This window comes from Rhinopithecus bieti, unplaced genomic scaffold, assembly GCF_001698545.2.
Source record: "Rhinopithecus bieti isolate Rb0 unplaced genomic scaffold, ASM169854v2 scaffold_18354, whole genome shotgun sequence".
Taxonomy (NCBI): domain Eukaryota; kingdom Metazoa; phylum Chordata; class Mammalia; order Primates; family Cercopithecidae; genus Rhinopithecus; species Rhinopithecus bieti.
The window spans coordinates 44,592-63,598 of record NW_016809835.1 but is presented as its reverse complement, the minus strand read 5'-3'; the positions used below and the strand labels follow the sequence as shown (position 1 = coordinate 63,598).

General features: G+C 38.4%; 1 protein-coding gene across 2 annotated transcripts in view; it reads right to left on the bottom strand.

Moving 5' to 3' along the window:
- The window catches only part of PIK3R1 (phosphoinositide-3-kinase regulatory subunit 1), an 83,396-nt gene that overhangs the window by 44,639 nt on the left and 19,750 nt on the right, over positions 1-19,007 (bottom strand). The window contains exon 1 of one of the 2 annotated variants that reach the window (XM_017890609.1): positions 16,027-16,117. The exons of the other annotated variant lie outside the window; for it this stretch is intronic. The gene's annotated coding sequence lies outside the window, so the exon portion shown is untranslated. Of the gene's footprint in view, positions 1-16,026; positions 16,118-19,007 lie in introns of those variants that run through there. 2 annotated transcript variants of the gene reach the window in all.

Below are 19,007 nucleotides of genomic sequence, written 5' to 3'. Positions count from 1 at the left end.
ACATAAAAACATCTAGTTTAAGGAATCAAGGTTGCTTTGAACTACGCACTATTTTGAATAAACAGATACTTGGTGTTAAAGATTTCTGTGAACATGCCCCTATGAATTCAGCATCCCACTCCTTTCAACCAGGTGCTTCAGTAGAAAGAATAAAACTACACCACAAAGGCAGTCAGTTACCAAGCCTGCAAGGCCCATGGCTCTGTGGTTTTTGAAGATATTATCAGCATTTTAATGTGAACAGTCTTGCAGACCCAAAGCCCCAAATAATCACCACTTTTTGGGAATCTGTAATTTTCCAAATGACAACAAGAGCATTTATGACTCTGTACATTAGAATCTGTTGATTACAAGAGCTATTAATGACAAGAGAATTCCAGTGCTATAGGCAGCAGCTTTTTCACACTGACAGCCAGTATGTTTCACTTTCGCCATCTGATTTCCTTCCAAGTTAGAAAAAACAGTGGAGACAATGAAATAGGCTAAGAAGTAAAATGAAGCTAGAACTCAGAAAAGCAAACTTAAGTGTTTTCCTCAACTCCCATTATCTTCATAAAATCACTAACTCATTTCCCCACAAGCACTATTTTTGGGGGCAGGGCTTCAAGTTAATGCATAGTCTATAAAGGTCACGAAGAAGCAGCTAACAAGTGACATTTGTTTTACTCCACTGCTGAAGCACAGGATGAGGTTGAATCAGAGGCTGACCCAGATAATGATGGTATTGGGATATAGCTTAATGGAGAATGAATACCTCCAAAGACTCCCAAGAGCCCCGAATCACCATTTATTCCTTTACAACACTAACTTCCCTTTATCAGTAAGAGTGGGTTATTTATTATATTCATGGCATGGAAAAATCTGTATCTGATAAAAATTTTGAGAGGACCAGAAAGTGAGTACTTTGCAAATCAGGGACTGAAACAATTCTCCTTTGGTCATTTTAGAAAATCAGATGCTGTTAAATTTCATCACCTACTTAGAAATCTCAGAAGCTCTAATAAAGCTCTAGAGCAACCCAACGACAAATGTTCCAGGCCATTCTAGATTCATTTCCCTTGAAGGATCTCTCACCAGTAAGTGCAGCCTCTGAGCAGCAGCTCGTCCATTTGCAGGAAAAAAAAATTGTGGCCTGACTTGTGTCAACTAGGGACAAAGGCAGGAGAAGAATTTGGAGGTTACTCAGTGGAAAATTTAGGAATGAGAATCTGGAACCTTAAGAAACCTTGATTTAATTTAAGATACTGCTTTGTTTGCATCATAAAAAAAAAAAGAAAAGAAAAGACTGTACTGATGCAATCTACTCCCCTGTATTATATAAAATTTTAAGACCTAAAAGAACACGATTATGGGTATGAACCATAACTAAGCGTTTCCAAGAGTGTCTTCCCTTAAATCACATTAAAATTGTAAAAGTAAGTTACAACTGGTGACGGGCCACTTATCAATCCATTCAGACCAGCTCCAAGATAACAATGACTTAAATATCAAACCAATATTCCGTAACCCTCTCTTTAGAATTCTTGACACGAGGTCACTTTTTATTGAAGGCTTCGCTAAAATAAAGTCTTTGTAAAGATACCCTTGGGGTTAGAGGCCTAAGATGAAAATACCTTAATAAGATTTCTCCTTTATAGAGAGATTCCAGTGTCCCAGCAATGGATCATTTATTCTTTGGGGGGGTTTCATTTTTTATTTTTTGGCAAGTTTGTAGTAGATGATCCCTCTGGTCTTTTTCAAATCTAAAATCCCACGATTCAAAACTCTTTTCAGTAAACTTCCAATTTCCATACTAATTGATGAAGACAGAGAACAAGAGAAGGGGCTTGACCATACAAAAAAATGAAACATCTCAACAGTTTATATGTAAGTTAAGGATGCAGAATAATTCTTTTCTTGGGAATAAGTCTCTCCTGGTTTATCTTTGTATTTGGTGACTGTGCCAGAGAACAGGGAGTTCACAGAGCAATCCTGAGAAGTTTTCTCCAACACTGACTGGTCAGCTGATTTATATAACATTCGAGTGTGCAGACTCACATTTACTTGCTGTATTTATGACCAAAGGGCAAACATTTAAAAATCACTCAAGATTCTGGAAAGGTCATAAAAAAAAAAATAGGGTCCACAGGAAAATAAAAAACATGACATTTATTAGCTCTTTCTTCGAGTAGATATAGATGCGTTTATAGTTCATTGTTTTCAGTCATCCTCTGACTAAATAAACTTTCCACCTGCTTAGTCAAGTGCTGAGAGAATATGACTACACCAAAGGATGTATGAAGCATGCATTTAATTTATTATAAAGAACTGTAATAAGGCAAATGTGTGCAGCTGGAACTAACTTGTACCAGATTTCACCAGTCCCCAAGCTCAAGGTAGATACTTGCAAACACCTCCAGAAGTTCCGGCTGTTTTTAATTAATAGCTCATGTTGGGGGCATCTTGCCTGTGCCTGACTTACTAGAAAGTCATTTTATTTAAAATAGGGTTCTGAACCTTAAAAAATATATATAGATAGATAGATAGATAGATAGATAGATAGATCCCTTTATTTTCAAGTCAAATAAATGACCCAAATAGAAATTTAAGTTTGGCTCTTTTAAAGGCAGCAATATTTCACATTGAATGTGCTCCTGAGGCCAGAGGAAATGTTCTTTCCTTTCCTAAAATTTCTAGCCAAGTACTCACAAACCCAGTTTCTTCCCAAGAATATTTGTTTTTTCATTTCTCAGAGCCTAGTTTAAAAAGGCTGGAACCTTTCACAAGTCAGAATAATTCCATTTGCTAGCTGGCTCTTTCTCCAAGTCCAGCTTGAATCCTATGGGACACATAAATCCTTGTCTGAAATGTAGGATAAGTGTCATGAAACATGCTAGGAAATTGGTAAACCACAGCTCAAAGCATAAATACAAAGATATAAGCGAAATCTACTCTAAAGTAAAACTATGACAAGCAGAAATACCACCAAGCATTAATTCTTTAGCTAAGGTAATAAAATATTCAAGGAAAAGTATGTGCTTTATGACAAATCAGGGGAGAAAATAAAATGCAATGCAGATAAAAATTAGTATTGCTAGAAAAGACAAGGTAAAGAAATGCACATTTGCCCTGAATTACTTAAGCCAGACATAAACTTGATTTTTCCTGTCAAGCACAGTGTCAGGTGCCATCTGGGAAAAAAACAAAACTGGGAGCATCTGAGAAAGGTGGAATCTGAGGGAGAAAAGGCAGAAAAGGGCCTATTTTATAGCTACCATGCTGTATAGCCAATTGCCACTGGATGGCAGCGGGGTTTTACTTAGCAAAGTTGCGAAGAGCATTAGGATTGGTCATTCAGTATCTGCCCTACATGTTCGGCCCCAATAACTCAAGGTTTCAGGGAAATATAAAGTGCTCCTTCCTACCCCCAAAATTGGGGATCTGTCCTAGAAATTGCAAACCTTTGTTCTGATTATCAGTAAATCCCTTGAAAATTACTAATTTACTATCAGAGTACATTAAATTGGGAACTAAAATTAGAACTTCTAATAACTTCTAGGATTTTGAATTCAGAAAGAAAGCACACATGTGCTCACATTTGCACGCACACATCCCTCCAGTTTACTATTGCAATATTATCATCTTGAGCCCAGTACAACAAATTGAAACCACATTTTATTCTACTTTTTCTTGTTAACTTGATGGCTTCACCACACTTTTAAATGCTACACACTTCCCTCCCTCTCCCTTGGCATCTGATCCCCCCCCCCTTTTTCTTTTTTTTTGTAAATTCAGTAATCTCACCAGCAACAAGCTTTGCTTTCAATAAGTATATCTGCCAACTTAAACAGCATCTCCTAAGGCAATGGAATAATGAAAGACACATGTAGGTACTTGCCTGTCATCAGATGCAAGCTCACGTCTGCCTGAAATTGGGCCTGTAATTCTGCTGATCCTCGGGTTCAGGACAGCGTGGCTAAGAGTGGTCTAGAATGTGGCCCTTAGTCTAAACAGCAGATGAAGGATGCAAGGGGCCAACCTTTTTCATCCCTGCTGGGCTCTTGACCAGTCGTTGCTCTTTAGTTCAAGGGGGAGATGTGAGGGATTGCTCAAACACTTGGCAGACAGCAAGGTCTTAAGACAGCAAGTAGTGAATTCTGCCTCATTCCTGCTGATGAACTTGAGGCAGTGCTTTCCAACCAAGCCCAAACTCATGATCCAACCAGAACATCTCCAAGAACAGTCACTCCTGCACACAGCCAAGGCTCCACCACCCCCAATCGGGCAAGGGTCCTACACAACTCCTGATCTGAGCCCCTCCTCAGATGAGACAGAGTTTGCTCCTTACCCTCTCATAAGGCAGTCAACTGTGTGCTTTCCTTTGAGGAAATACAAAGATTTTGTTTAAAAACTTGCAAAGTCTGAAGAATGGAAAAGTGTGAAAAGGCTGAAAAACCTGAAAGAAAGGAGTTGCAGTTCTGTCCATAAAAAATGCTTCCTACTTTTTTGCAGCTGGGGTTACCATCAGAAATCAGTGGCTGATTCATCCAGGCCTACAGGAATCCCCTCTTTCCACCCTGCCCCCACCACCTACAGACTGACTTGAGCACCCTTTTATGCCCTTCCTATAAGTGTTAGTGAGCGGCTTACAAACGTCCAGTGCCCTTAGTTCTGCCAAACAAGTAAAAACTTCAAGGGCTGTGAGGGCTCACAAAGACATACTCATTATAAAAGTTATTATTTTTTTAAAGAAGGAACCTAACAGGGTACACTGAAAAACCAACTCATCAACACAGTTTACATCTTCCACCTTCTGAACTGGCAGCCTAAAAGTCATCTCAAGCACAGTGCTACCAGAGATGCATTGCCAAGTGTTTTTTTAAGAGGTTTCCACCAGACATTATTAAATTACTATTTTAAAATTAAATCTAGGATCCAGGAATTTTACCTTCCATAATAACAAGGGTGAGAGTAATATAACCACTGTATCCTCCACCTTGAAGAATCTCTTCAGATAGTTGAAGCAGGATCCTTATCAGAAAGCTGTGGCAGTAACCCATTGTGTGCAGACTGGTTTTTATCCTATCTGGAAATCAATCATTGCCCTCCCTTCCCTTCTCCCTTGGGGAGTCACAAAACAGGCACCGAGCACCAGATTAACTTTCCTATGTTCACAAAAGGAAAACACACACGCTCTCTTGATTTAAAAGAATCTTCTTAAGGATATGAATTAGGTCTCCTTGAGCTCAGTACTGCTGGTAAACAGGTTCTGAAGTCTCATAACTAATCTAAAGAACTCCAAGAGCACCAATTCAAGCTCCTCAAGTAGTGCTGGTTTTAGGAACTTAGGGCTGAGGACACACAGGCCTGATAACAAAGCAAGGGCCCTCCTCACAGGGTTGAATGCTAATAATAGGAAGTCTCCAACTTACATGTGGATTGTGTTCCCAAAGCTCATTTGTAAGTTGGCTGTGCAAAATCCAGAACACATTTCCCCCCAAAAAACATTATAAATGGTGATTAGGTCCCCAGATTAGACCCCTGAAGTCTGTTTCACTCAAGTGATTTTGCATGACTACAATGGCGATGACTGCAAATGGGCATGTTTTGGTGACATAAAGGGTGATGTAAACTTCAGCAAACAAACATGGAAACCTAACTCACTTATTATAGCTTCTATTATATGTCTAAGTCTATCAAGGCCAATGGAAATAATCAAATCCCCCCATCCCTGACTTTCATCATTGATGTCAGAGGCAAGGAGCTGACAGAGCTGGGGAAATGCAAAGAGCTGGGAGGCAGGTGGCAGAAGAGGTGTGGCAATGCCAGAGAGCAATGCATGGGTTTCCACTGACTTCCCATGCCGGGGCCTGTCTCTAGGGACCCCATGTCCTGTGGCAGGCACCCACTCCCTGCTTCTGCTCCAACAATCTGAGGAGCAGGCAGTGAAGCCTAAGCTCCTTAGACCCCAGAGAGAAAAGAAACATAGTGAACTGGAGAGGAGCAAGTGTTAAGGGCGAAGGAAGACACACACCACTGGGTGTCTCCCGGCTGTTGCCAAGTTGTGCTGCTCACCCAGCTGGGTGGCACACTCACTCATGCTCTCAGCTTCCCTCCATTAAGTTTTTAGCTACCCTCAAGGCAGTGAAGATTTTCTCTTCCCTTTGGTGACCCCAGAATCCAGCCCAACATTTGGCATACAGTAAGCACATAATAGATGACTGTGAACAGTGGTGGCCAGGGAATTATCTTCAGTCCTTTAGGGGTTCCCAGATGGGTATTCATCCAGTTATTCATTTGCCCAAATAGTCTATGAACTGTCTTCTACATGAAAAAAATTCAATGGCTACTTGACTGAGAAAGTATCTATGTTAACGCCCCTCACCCCACCACAAGCAGTCTCCTTTCAAAGAGTACCTGGTAATTGAAATACCTGGTAATTGGTGACTATAAACACCTATTAAAATGCAGCTTTATGGGGAGCTAAGTCATTACCATAGTAGCATAGTAGTAGAAGCTACTGGGTTAACAGAATTCCTACAATGGCTTGTTGAATTAACCAATGACATTTAAGGAAAGAAATAGTTTAGTTAAGAAGTCCAATGCCCAACATGATGTTATTTAAAAATGAAACAATTTAAATACTTCAATGAGTGTCTAACTGGATTTTGTGACAGGACCACTTAGTGCCAGGGTAGATAATATATCCAAGCAGTATTTTAACAACCCCGTACCTCGGGTTTTATGGAAATACAATACACAAAGACCAAGGAGAGATACCATGATACAGAACTGATGGTTGAGAGAGTAAAAATTAAAAAGGGATAAAAGTTGATTGAGTAGAAAAAGCAGAAATAAAAGTTTCACATGCACCTAATTCTACTCTTCTTTGGTGGTTCTAGGAACAAAACCAACTGCAACAGGAAAATGACTCTGAATTTTAAATAATGAGTAAGCATATATTCCTTTTCCTAAAGGAAGAGACAAAAATAGAAGAGAAAGAAGGTACCATTACTGGTAAATGGGCAGGTCTTGACAGAAGGAAATTACACAGCCTGATTATAACAATGCATTTCAACCTCCCTACATAAAATGCTCATGTCTTAAATTCCTTGGTGTTTATGAAGCTATCTTATTTCCCCTCTATCTCACCTTTTTGAATCATGCTGCAATACTATGTATGAGCCTAATGCTGACATCCATAGCAGTATGCTGGAAAATACAAACATGGTCATCGCCTTCAGAAAATATCTCTTGGTTTATTATGGCCTCACTCCAACCACTCTTCTGTTCGGTTTTTGCTTTTATTATGCTCTACTCATTTAAATTCATCAATATGTTGCTTTGTAACAGTTTACATTTTTTTGCACACATATATAGGTATACTACATAAAAACTGAAACAAATAACATATGGGTCTTCCAATTTCCCTCGTATGACCTCTTTCTTTAGCTGTTACAGTGCTTAGTTCCCAGTGGCGGATAAATAATTTTTGCCAAAATAATTGACCAAACATGTAATGCCAACAAAGGGTATCAAATGATTATTTGGGTAGTGCCTCATATAAAAAAGCTTAGATTCCAAATATGAACAGACGTAAAGAAAAAATAAGGGCACTATACAAAAGAGTATTGGCTTTATTTATAAATTTGTTAGGGTGTCTACCAACACACACTATCACAAATAGAATACTGATCTATGGAAATTGTAATTTTCTCAAGAATTGAAGGGTGTTTAGATACAGGGGACAATGGGGGAGGTGGATTTAAGAATCAAAATCTGCTACGCTGGTGTTTTATATTTAAATCTAAGTCATCTTAGTAACTGAATTTATATATCCATCCAAATAGTAGGGAAAACACCATTAAAAAGAACATCTTTGGCCATGCGTGGTAGCTCATGCCTGTAATCCCAGTGCTCTGGGAGGCCAAGGCAGGCGGGTCACTCTTGAGGTGAAGAGTTCAAGAGCAGTCTGGCCAACATGGCAAACCCCAGCTCTACTAAAAATACAAAAATTAGCCAGGCTTACTGGCACAGGCCGGTGGTCCCAGCTAAGGCAGGAGAATTGCTTGAACCCAGGAGGCAGAGGTCGTAGTATATCGAGATCCTGCCACTGCACGCCAGCCTGGGCAACAGAGCAAGACCCTGTCAAAAAAAAAAAAAAAAAAAAAATTTTCCCAGTATGGAAATACTTGAGAATTTTCAAAACAAAAAACTTTTTTTGTTTTATCAAACACACCTTAAGGACATTCAATGACTCTGGGGAAATGATGCCGTTTAGGGCAGTCGTCTTTGCATGGTGCCCATGATCTGGAAAAACAGGCCCTGGGACCAAAGGCCAATGTCACCACTGGCCTGTCCCATTTCAGTTGGGCAGGAAATAATGGATTTCAGAGGCTGGAATGAAGGAAAGCCCAAACAAACAACAGAGTTAGAAAAATGTTTTCAGCCTGTAGTCCCAGCTACACCAGAGGCTGAGGTAGGAGGATCACTTGACCTCAGGATGTCAAGGCTACAGTGAGCCATGTTCACGCCACTATACTCCAGCCTGGGTGACAGAGCAAGACCCTGTCTCAAGAAAAAACAAGGCCATGTGCAGTGGCTCACACATATAATCTTAGCACTTTAGGAGGCTGAGGTGGACAGATCACTTGAGACCAGCCTGGGCAACATGGTGAAACCCCATCTCTACAGAAAAATCAGCCAGGCATGGTGGTGCACGCCTATAGTCCCAGCTACTCAAGAGGCTGAGGCGGGAGGATCAACTGAGCCCAGGAGGTTCAGACTGCAGTGAGCTGTGGTGGAAAGAAAGGCAGAAAGACAGAAAGAAAGAAAAGGAAAATGTTTTCAAAATCAATCACCAAGCCTCTAAAATGTGTCCAATTAAAATCCACTTATCCATTAAAATGGAATTCTATCTCAAAAATATAATTTTAAGACAGACCATGAGAGCAGCATACCTTCTCTACTCAAAAAACTATTATGACTTAGAGATGAGCCATGACAAATTCAAAACAGAGGGAAAAGTTCCTTATCAAATCACAGATTTCCAAGTCCCTTATCCAAGAGCACCACTGAAAGAATTCTATTTCGATCACACTAAAACTACCTGTAAGAACAGCAAACACCTTTGAGTTTTAGTTCTTCTTTTTACCAATAGGTGGCAATCTTTATTGCTAAGGATTTAGGCAAAGGCTTCAGCTTCAGAAAGACTGCCTTTCCTCTCCCCTCTTAAGGCTCAGCATTTTTTCTCTTACTAATGAGTTATTTGACAGTTAGTAAGCATATAACCAAGATACTTGTTATTTATTAAGCTAATGCAATTCTGGATTTATAAAGGAAAAAGAAGTCCCGGAAATCTTTTTAAAAAGACATACATGGCCAGATGCGGTAGCTCACGCCTATAATCCCAGCACTTGGGGAGGCTGAAGCAGATGGATCATTTGAGGTCAGGCGTTCCAGACCAGGAGGGCCAACATGGTGAAACCCTTTCTCTAAATTAGCTGGGCATGGTGGTGGGCACCTTTAATCTCAGCTACTTGGCGACCTGAGGCAGGAGAATCGCCTGAGCCCAGGACGCAGAAGTTGCAGTGAGCCAAGATTGCGCCACTGCACTCCGGCCTGGGCGAGGAGTAAAACTCTGTCACAAAATACACAAACCAAGTAGACAAAGCAAAAGAGACTTTGCAGGGGAGGGGATGGCTAGGCATGGTTTTGACATTACTATGACTTCCAAATAAGTCATAAAGTATAGAATACACCCATACAGCATACTAAAGACTCTGGAATGGCTCACAACCAACTTGTACAGGTGATGAAGACATATAATGTAAAAAGAATAAAGGTGTTTACCAGAAAACATCCTTCAAGGGACAAGACTTATAAATGCAATGGAAACTCTGTCTCAAAACAAAACTTTATTCCAGTGGTCTCTTTGGGGAAACATGTACACAGGTGTTCAGCAAATTCACTGTCACTTTCATTGCAACTGAAGAGAATACTCAATTATGTGTCTTCAAAAGAACTAGTCAGTTCATGCTCACTAACTTATGTAAGCCTCCAATAATTTAACTTCATTTCTTCTTTGGACAGCTTCAAAGAAGGTGAAGAAGAGTTTATTACTACTCTCCATAAAACACTACTTCATATAATTTTCAACTGTTTAAATTGGTCCTTGGTCTTTATTTTCTGTGGCTAAACAATTTCAATTCCTTTCATTTTCTTCAGGTTTAAATGCATCGCTTCAGTCTAAAAAGTAATTTTTTTCATGTTTGTCCAAATGTATTTTGTTTTAATTTTATTTTGAGGGCCTCACTGAAATCCTTGGCTTGGTAGAGGTCATCAATTCTATTTTACAGATGAGAAAACCAAGGTTAAGTATGCTACCGTCTTTAGGTCACACAGCACATTAGTCACAGCAATTAGGACTAACGGTTAGCCAAGGGCATTGTTCAGAACTCTGAGATGTCCAGCCTGTTTGCAAGTGCTCCACGTAAGCAAGAACAATGAATGGAAAAGAACAAAAGTGCAATGCTGCGTTGGTGATTCTATAACATCAGTAACAAACTCTTTCTCCTATGTATCTCCCACATGCTCATAAGGATCAAAACAGCATATTCAAAACTCAACCAGCTTTGTTTTTAAAAAAGTATATTTGTCTAAATTCTTAAACTTTCCAAAATGTACAACCACTGCTAAATATATTCACGTATAATGCAATAAAGAATTATAAAATATAACGAAGATTTGCTGATATACGTATGTAGTTCAAGCTTTTCTTCCAACTAGGAGGCTCTCTGGATTAGAAAATAAGAGATAGCTAATAAGACCCATCATATATTCCATTCTGTATTCTTTTCTAATGTTGAAATCTATTTCTCCTTTTGAAGTCAGCAGCTGAATCTCAGAGAATCAACCCAAAGCAGAGTGACTTGGATGCCTGACTTAATCTGGCAACTAACTGTATGAGTCCCTTTACCCCTCTGTTTTGCCCCCTCAATAACAGAAAAATTACTCCTTGTGCCAAGGGAGGCAGAGAGGTTGATAAAACTGCATGCTACTTTCTTAGAAATTGTCCATGAAACTCATGGAACATGTTATGAGATGGAATATCATAGATGATGTTCAGTTAAACATATGGTTTCTTAACGTCTAGTCCCACAGAGTCACATTACATCTGACAAGTTCAAACAAGTGCATTTTTTCTAAAATACTTGTTGCCTTATAACTATTATTCCAAAACAAAGGAAGAAAACTTCAAATTAACAAGGGATATGACCAGTTAACTATTCAGTGAACAGCAGCATTCATATATTCAGCACGAATTACAATGTGGTTACAGCTAAAAACTCTTTTTTTTTTTTTTTTTTTTTTTTTTGAGGTTCGGAGCAGAAGTTTAATAGGCAAAAGAAAAAGAAAAACTCTCTGAAGCAGATGGGGGTCCCGGAGAAATGAACGGCCCTAAAACTCATCTTCATACTCACAAAAATTTTGTTACTTGATATAAAATAGGCAGTGAGAGAAAAGTTTTCACAAGGACCACTGAGTAAACTTAATGTTTCTAATTAAAATACCCATAAATAAATCCCAAAGTCTTTAATTATGACCCATTTTGTCAAGAGACTTTCAACACATGATTTTTGCTAAATCCCACCGGGGAAAAAAAAAAGAATTTTCTGTCACTCAAGTCCTGTACCTATGAAAATACACTCCATACAACTGTTTTCTGCATCCAATTCATTTTCTTCTACTTAACAGAGGGAAAATCAAGTTAAATTATTTCAATTTAAAAGGTCTTTATATATAAATAAAAGTCACCAAGGATGGCTGGTTAACGGAATTTTGGTTTGCCCTGGATAAATATATATTGCTGCTTATATCCATCTGCAATTTAATCTTAGTAGAAAATATAATTAATGCAGCCACAGAACACTCTAGATTAATGCTTTAAACTACAGCTGTTTAATCTTCTCATTGTAAGAGACCAGAATACCTAACACTTGATTCTAGAAGAGCAGGAAGTAAACAAGAGTGGAGAGGAAACTGAAGTTACTCAATTGTCCATGAAGCTTAAGGAGCCATTTTACATAGTTCCAATTAAGTAGCCCCTCATCACTCTCATTCATTTAATCGTTTCATGGTATACTATTCAGAATCTGCATCCCAAAGGTAACTTGTTTCTGCCCCTGATCCACCAAAATTAATTGAGCAGCTGCTTTATGCTGAAGCCCTGGGCTGGGAGTTAGTCTTGATGGTACAGTAGCTTCTTCTGGTTAACTAATTGAACCGTCACTAAAGGAAAAGAAAAGCTGCAACAGATATACTTGTTTGCAGTTGGTTTACACATTTTCTCCAGTGACCATTCTGGGAAAGAAAGGTGCAACTATTAGCACAAATTTGGTAGAACAGAACTTTCTGACTCCAACCTCTTTTAATTCATTGCAACTTCCCTTGAAGAATTTTCTAGGTTATGACCTCCATAGATGGTTCTTCCCAGGGCTGAATTTTCTCTGAGGAAAATCCTCTCATCTAGTTAGAGTTCATAGGAGAAGACATACTTTTTTAAAACAGGAAACAGAACATCAAAACTTTTCCAAGTTTTATGTGTCTAATCAAAGCGGTGGAACAAATCTTTTTTTAATCAAAATTATACTTTAACAGAGAGCCTAGTAGATTTTACATGTTCAAAAACTAACAATTCTGATACCAAGAACAGAAATACAAGTTATGTTTCACATAATACAGAAGCAAAGGGCTCAAAATGGGCCTTACTCTTTCATCGTGGCCTTTTGTAAAAATTGCGACAGTGGACCAGTGGGATTTCTGGCAGGAAAGAAGTCCCATCAGAGGCTGGCCTTTTTGTGTGTGTGTGTGTGTGTGTGTGTGTTTTAAAGACTTGCTTATGCAGAAAATTCTTGCTTTTTCCATTATGTGGTGTCTGGGGAGGGTGGGAAGAGGAAGGCTTCTTTCTATACTTGTAGAGCACTGTAATTTAAAATGAGTCATGCAAAACACAAATGAAAATGTTAACCTCTGAGATGGGGGTCAGCAAATTTTATTCCCGCTTAGATCCAGTTTTCTCTGGCCAACTTGACTAAATACAAACCAGGGGCTTTCCCTGGATAGTCACACTCCAACTTACCCAGACACTGAGGGCTAAGTTCAAAAGAAGGCAAGCTCAAGAAGGAGGCCTCTAGAATTAAGAAATCCTTGGCCATGGCTCAGCTCATGGACAGGCCTTGGGCTATCCCGTTCAACCAGCATACCTCCCATTTCACAGGTGTGATTTCTACCTCCCATCACAGCTCCTGGGGATACCCTAACTCCTTAGACAGATAGAATGATCTGTCCTGGTGGTAAGCCGTATCACAGTCCCTGACACGGTCTCCTGGGTCCAGTCTGGGAAAGCATTTGAGTTCCTATCTACCCATGCCTCTCTTCTGGGGCCTGCTGCCTTGCCTCACTGGAAGTCATGCTTCCAATAAAATCATTAAACCTACGTTCATGATTTAATGGAACCACTCAGCAACTAAACTAGGACTTTTCTTTTGGCTTCATACATCATGACTATGATGTGAAGTTTGACCACCGTGTATTCTCTGAGCAAGATTCAACTTGAGGCCACATGAAAAACTTCAGACACTTGATCCATGTTCTAGCCTCAAGTCCTCTAAGTCAGAGCTGTTTCTTTCCTCTATGCCAAGATTAATATTTTTGCCTAACCCATCAATTAAAACACAAATCTTTTTCTAGGTTGGAATTGCTATAAGGAGTACAATTCCATATTCTCAAACTAACAATATTCAAATATCACAATACTTTTGCCTAAATGGAATGAGGACATTGCTTTAACCTGTGATACTTCATATTCTGCCCTTTTTATTTCAAGTAAACTTTGAAAGAAGTTGATGCATTTTGTCCAAATGTGTGTGCAAATTGTCACAAATAATCTCTGATTTGACACATGCTTCTAGTACCTGATTTTCACAGAAATGAGACTGGCCAATCAAGCATTTTTAATATCTATAAGATTCTTAAATTAGTTTGAAGGTAACTGGTATCTGGATAAAGATCACAGAAATGTGAGATTGTATTTAAAAGTCTACAATGTACAGGCAACTACTTGCTAAGATTTAGTTAATACCGCCAGAGGTTCCTTTCCTCCTGTAACTCGTCTTGAGGGTGGTACAGTGTGGTGCTGGGAGGAACCCATCCTGAAGTGAGAAAAGCTAATGCAAAGACCTGCTCTTTACCAGTTACTAGTGTTGGACTCTGGGCAAGTTTCTTTTTCTTTCTAAGCCTCAACCTGCAAATAGGACTAAGTGGACTAAGTGAGATTAGGTAGGTAGAGCACACAGCACGCGGTGCCTGGCACAAAGCAAACGTTCAATGCGTGCTTGCAATTGTGTTAGTAAGGAATCACATTAAAGAAATTTCAAATTTTTCATCTCAGAGGTAAAACATTTTATCTTGCTTGTATTTAAGAAAAGGAAAATGTAGCATCTAGATGTAATGAACTAAAAACAGTAATGTAAAACAAAAAAAAAAATTGCAACTACCACCTTTTCAGCAAGTCAAAATTTCAGGTAATTATTCAACTACATGCCCAGAATAAAGTAACAAAATTAATCAAACATGCACTGGGATTTTACTAAAATATTAATATTAAGTATCAACTCTTCTTTTAACCCTTATAAACAAAAGATTTTTTTTCCTCTCATTTTAGGAGGCTTTAATTACTATTAACTAGTAGTCATCAGTATTATTAATAGTTACTATAACTATTAACCCCTACTACGACCATTTCCTTCTCTTAGGAAATTATACATTAAATGTGAGACAATATAATCTGAAGATTACTACTTACAATTGCTAAGTTATAATTTAAAACATTTCAATATGTGAACTAAACAGCATTTAGTGCTGGTGAAAGATGGTCCCTTAGGAGTCCACTGAATCAAGAGACTCGTCATCATCTAAGCAAAACCCTCAACTATATTTTAAATGTGTTCTAGAAAATAGAATGAGTGGGGTTGCCTGGGAGGTAGAGAGTGACAGTGGTTTTGCATTTTGGAAAAAGATCACTGTGAAACTCACCCCATCATTCTCTTCTAGAATATATGAAGGGCAACTGGTCTCACAGCTAGACTATAACAAAACGAGGAAGGAAAGAAGAAAGGAAGGAAGGAAAAAATATTTTCATTTTTAAAGAACATAATTACCCAAAATATTAAAGGGATGTAACAACTAGGTTGGAATTCACTGAAAGTAGTTATGGGAATAAAAAACAGTTACAGTGACAATTCACTTAGTTGAATTTGACAATTCACTTATTTGGGGTAGGCAAAGAGGTCTCAGAGTCTGCTGCACAGACTCAGGTTCCTGGCAAAGAAAACAAGAGTAAACATTTTTTTGCATCTTGTCAAATTTTTCCTTAGTGAGGGCCAAAGTTAGATGATTCCAATCACAGAAGGGCTGCAGAGATGTGGTCTGACAAGAACTGGAGTTTCGGTTAAACAACTGTGAATGTTATGTATGGTCCAATATGTTTAAACTTCCTCTAAATGTTAAAGCTGACCAGGTTTCTCAAGTTTCCCCTAAGGGGAAGATTAGACCACAAGTGACAGTTACAATATAACTGTGCATGTAACGCCAATCCAAACAATGAAGGCTAGTGAAGTAGCAAGTTAGAGCTAGCTTTCAGTCCTTTCTCTAAAGCTGCTTTTAGTGAAACAGCATACTCAATTATAAAGGCAGATTTGTACAGTGTACCCAATAACGGCTTTTCTATATGATGGTTTAAATATAACATTTACTGTATATCATCATATATAAATACATATTATATACAAATACATATTTATACATAAACATTTATATATAAGTAATATATATATAAGTTGAATATTATATAAATCTATAATGTTATCTACAACATTAAGAAGTACAAGCCAAGTGAGGGCCACACTGAAGGTTAAAATTTTAGCCAGTTAAGAGCCACAGGTTCCAACATGCAGAAGGAATGAACTGCCCTTTAAAAGTAATCACCTCTTTCCAGCCTGTGGTTCTGATGAGGTTCTTTTGCTGTAAGGACAATAACTCACACATCTGCTTTATTCTTTTTAGTTGTTCTTGGGCGTGTTTCCTGAGAGGAAAAATCTGCTTGCTTAACTCACTTTGTCATATCAGACTGCATCATACGTCACTGGCAAGCCAGGGAGTCATCTGCCTTTGGCTCCAGGGTGCCCTGTGGCTGGTCAGAAGTCAGCAGCATGAAGCAGTGTGAACATTAACCCCCACCGGTTCTTTCGCTGTATTGCACAGTTGCTTAAGAGCATTGGGTCAACAGTCGGACTGTTTGGGGTGAAATCCCAGCTCCTCCACTAGCTGTGTGACCTTGGGCCATCATCTAAGTACACTTGTTTATCTTTAAAACAGGTATAATAAGGCCAGTGTCATAGAGTTCTTAGGAAAAGTAAAAGTCAATGGAATAAAAGGTTAGTGCAGTACCTGAAAAATAATGTGTGTGTTGAACACATAAATACATGTATATGGTCAATTTTATATGTATATGTGTATCTATGTACATACATATGTTTATGTCTGTATTTCTTTAAAATATTCATATACAGTAAACATTTTCCCTGTAATATTTTTATTCTTTGTTGCCTATCTTTTGGAATATATATTTCTACGTGTTTAGAAGATATATACTTTATAGTTTTATTTTGATAATTACTTTTAAGTTAACCAAAATGAATTACTTTTAAATGTATACCTTTTTAAATTATAAAGCTTAACAATCAAAAGGCAACCTTTAGGTCCTCCCACGTGAACAAGAGGTATAAATTTAAAAGTAATTCATTTTGTAACCTCCTACTGATTAGAAAGGCTTTGTCGGAGAGGACAAGGAAGAGGGGTGAAGAGCATTCCTGAGGACAGTTCCCTGCGCCCTTTCTGAATTATGGACAGAATTAGGGAGGGGATGGGTCTGCCCTGCTATTTTTAGGTAGTCAAAACTTATCCTGTATTTTTTAACCCTGGTTCTGTTGAGTTTACACTATGCATTTCTCCCCACTAATTCTAGTTTTATGTATTTAGAATAATTTTTTTTTTTCCTATCTTCTTCAGACTGTAGTGAGAAGAGGCTCTCTTGGAGACTCTCAAGAAGCTGTCTCAGGACTACCAGCCAGAGGCCTTTTTAACTCAGAAAACATTTTTTAAAGGTTTTTTTAATTCAATGGGAAAATAAGTAAATAAGCAAAAATAAATGCATTCAGAAAGTTCTGCTGGCACTCACTACCTTTGAGAGACGATCTCTGGGCAATGTCACACTGTCCTATTAGACACCTGAAAATAAAATTCACCTGTGCCTTTCACTTACCCCCCTCAACCACCCCTCTGCCCTTGGAATTCAGGTAACAGAAACACAAATGTTATAAATTTGGCAGTGGCCGACTTTCCTGAGAAATACGGTTTGGCATTCAAAGGAATTTGGCAATTTGTACTCAGTCTTTTTAAATGGCATTTACTGCTAACCTTGACATAATTCAGGTACAAGACTTCAGATTTATCTGAGTCAACTTCAAGTTTCTTGTTTTTATGGATTTCAAGCAGCTGCTATCCACAGGCCAAAACACACAATTCTTATGCAGGATACCCTGAAGTTTTTGGCTTTTAAGCAAGTGTAACTCCAGTCTGTGCTTCATTTTAATCAAAATGATATAATTATGAGTCTGAAGTAAGAAAACTTGAAACGCAGGGAAACATTTAAAGCAGACATTTAACTTCTTCAAAAACAACAGAAATGAAGGTAAATCTATTTATCAAGGTTATAAAACTTTTGAGTTATCTGATCATGGTGTATTTCTTCCTGAGAAAAATTGCATTTACATGCATATACCCAAAACTTTGTCTTAGCTTCATGGCCTTATCCGTCTCTCTGTAATTCAATCCTTTCAAATACTTACCAGACATAAGAAAATGTTGTAAGTCACATATAAATTGGAGGTAAATTTCTGGAGTTGTATGAATGTAATAGCTAGTGAAACTTAACAGATAGAGCAGACATAATTGAAGACCACCCAAAAAGCAGAATTCAATTACCGATAACTTCACAAGGGACTGCTTAAGGTGATCCCCACGACTGCCTGACTTGCCCAAAATGTTCTTGAATCTTGTGAATGCACCATCACTATGAAGTCCCCTTTCTTTTTAAATATTTACACAATCACATGACCTTCAGTTTTAAATCTCAAAATGGTCATAATACGCCATCTTTGCAGGGTGGTTGTGAGGGTCAGATGAAAAATATCTATAAAATGTCTAGCAGGGCCAGCGTGGTGGCTCACACTGGTAATCCCACCACTCTGGGAGGCCGAGGCGGGTGGATCTCCTGAGGTTAGAAGTTCGAGACCAGCCTGACCAATATGGTGAAATTCCGTCTCTACTAAAAATACAAAAATTAGCCAGGTGTGGTGGCGGGCGCCTGTAGTCCCAGCTACTCAGGAGGCTGAGGCTGGCGAACTGCTTGAACCCAGGAGGCAGAGGTTACAGTCAGCTGAGATTGAGCCACTGCACTCCAGCCTGTGCAACAGAGCAAGACTCTCAAAAAAAAAAAAAAAAAAAAAAAGCCTGGCAGGATAATTAGCAAAGACTAAATTTGCAAATGTTTAAGGTTCATTTTGAAGAAGACATTTTCAACAGTTAAACAGATCCACAGGGAAGTGTGAGACAAAAACTATAATATGTACTTTGATATACTCTAACCAAATTCATTATATCTCATTCCTTGGTACTCCACAGATATTCCTTATTATTCAGCAATAAAATCATCTTGTTCTAACTTCTTCAAATACTTCTGAATAAATAATAAACAAACTTACTTTTTGCTACCTGAAAGAACATGGTAAGATTTAAGTTAACAATGTGTAAAATGCTTTGAAATTATGCATTAATGATGCCACAAATATTCAGCTATATTTCTATAGTTGGGACACAAGAATGCAAAAAAAAAAAAAAAAAAAAAA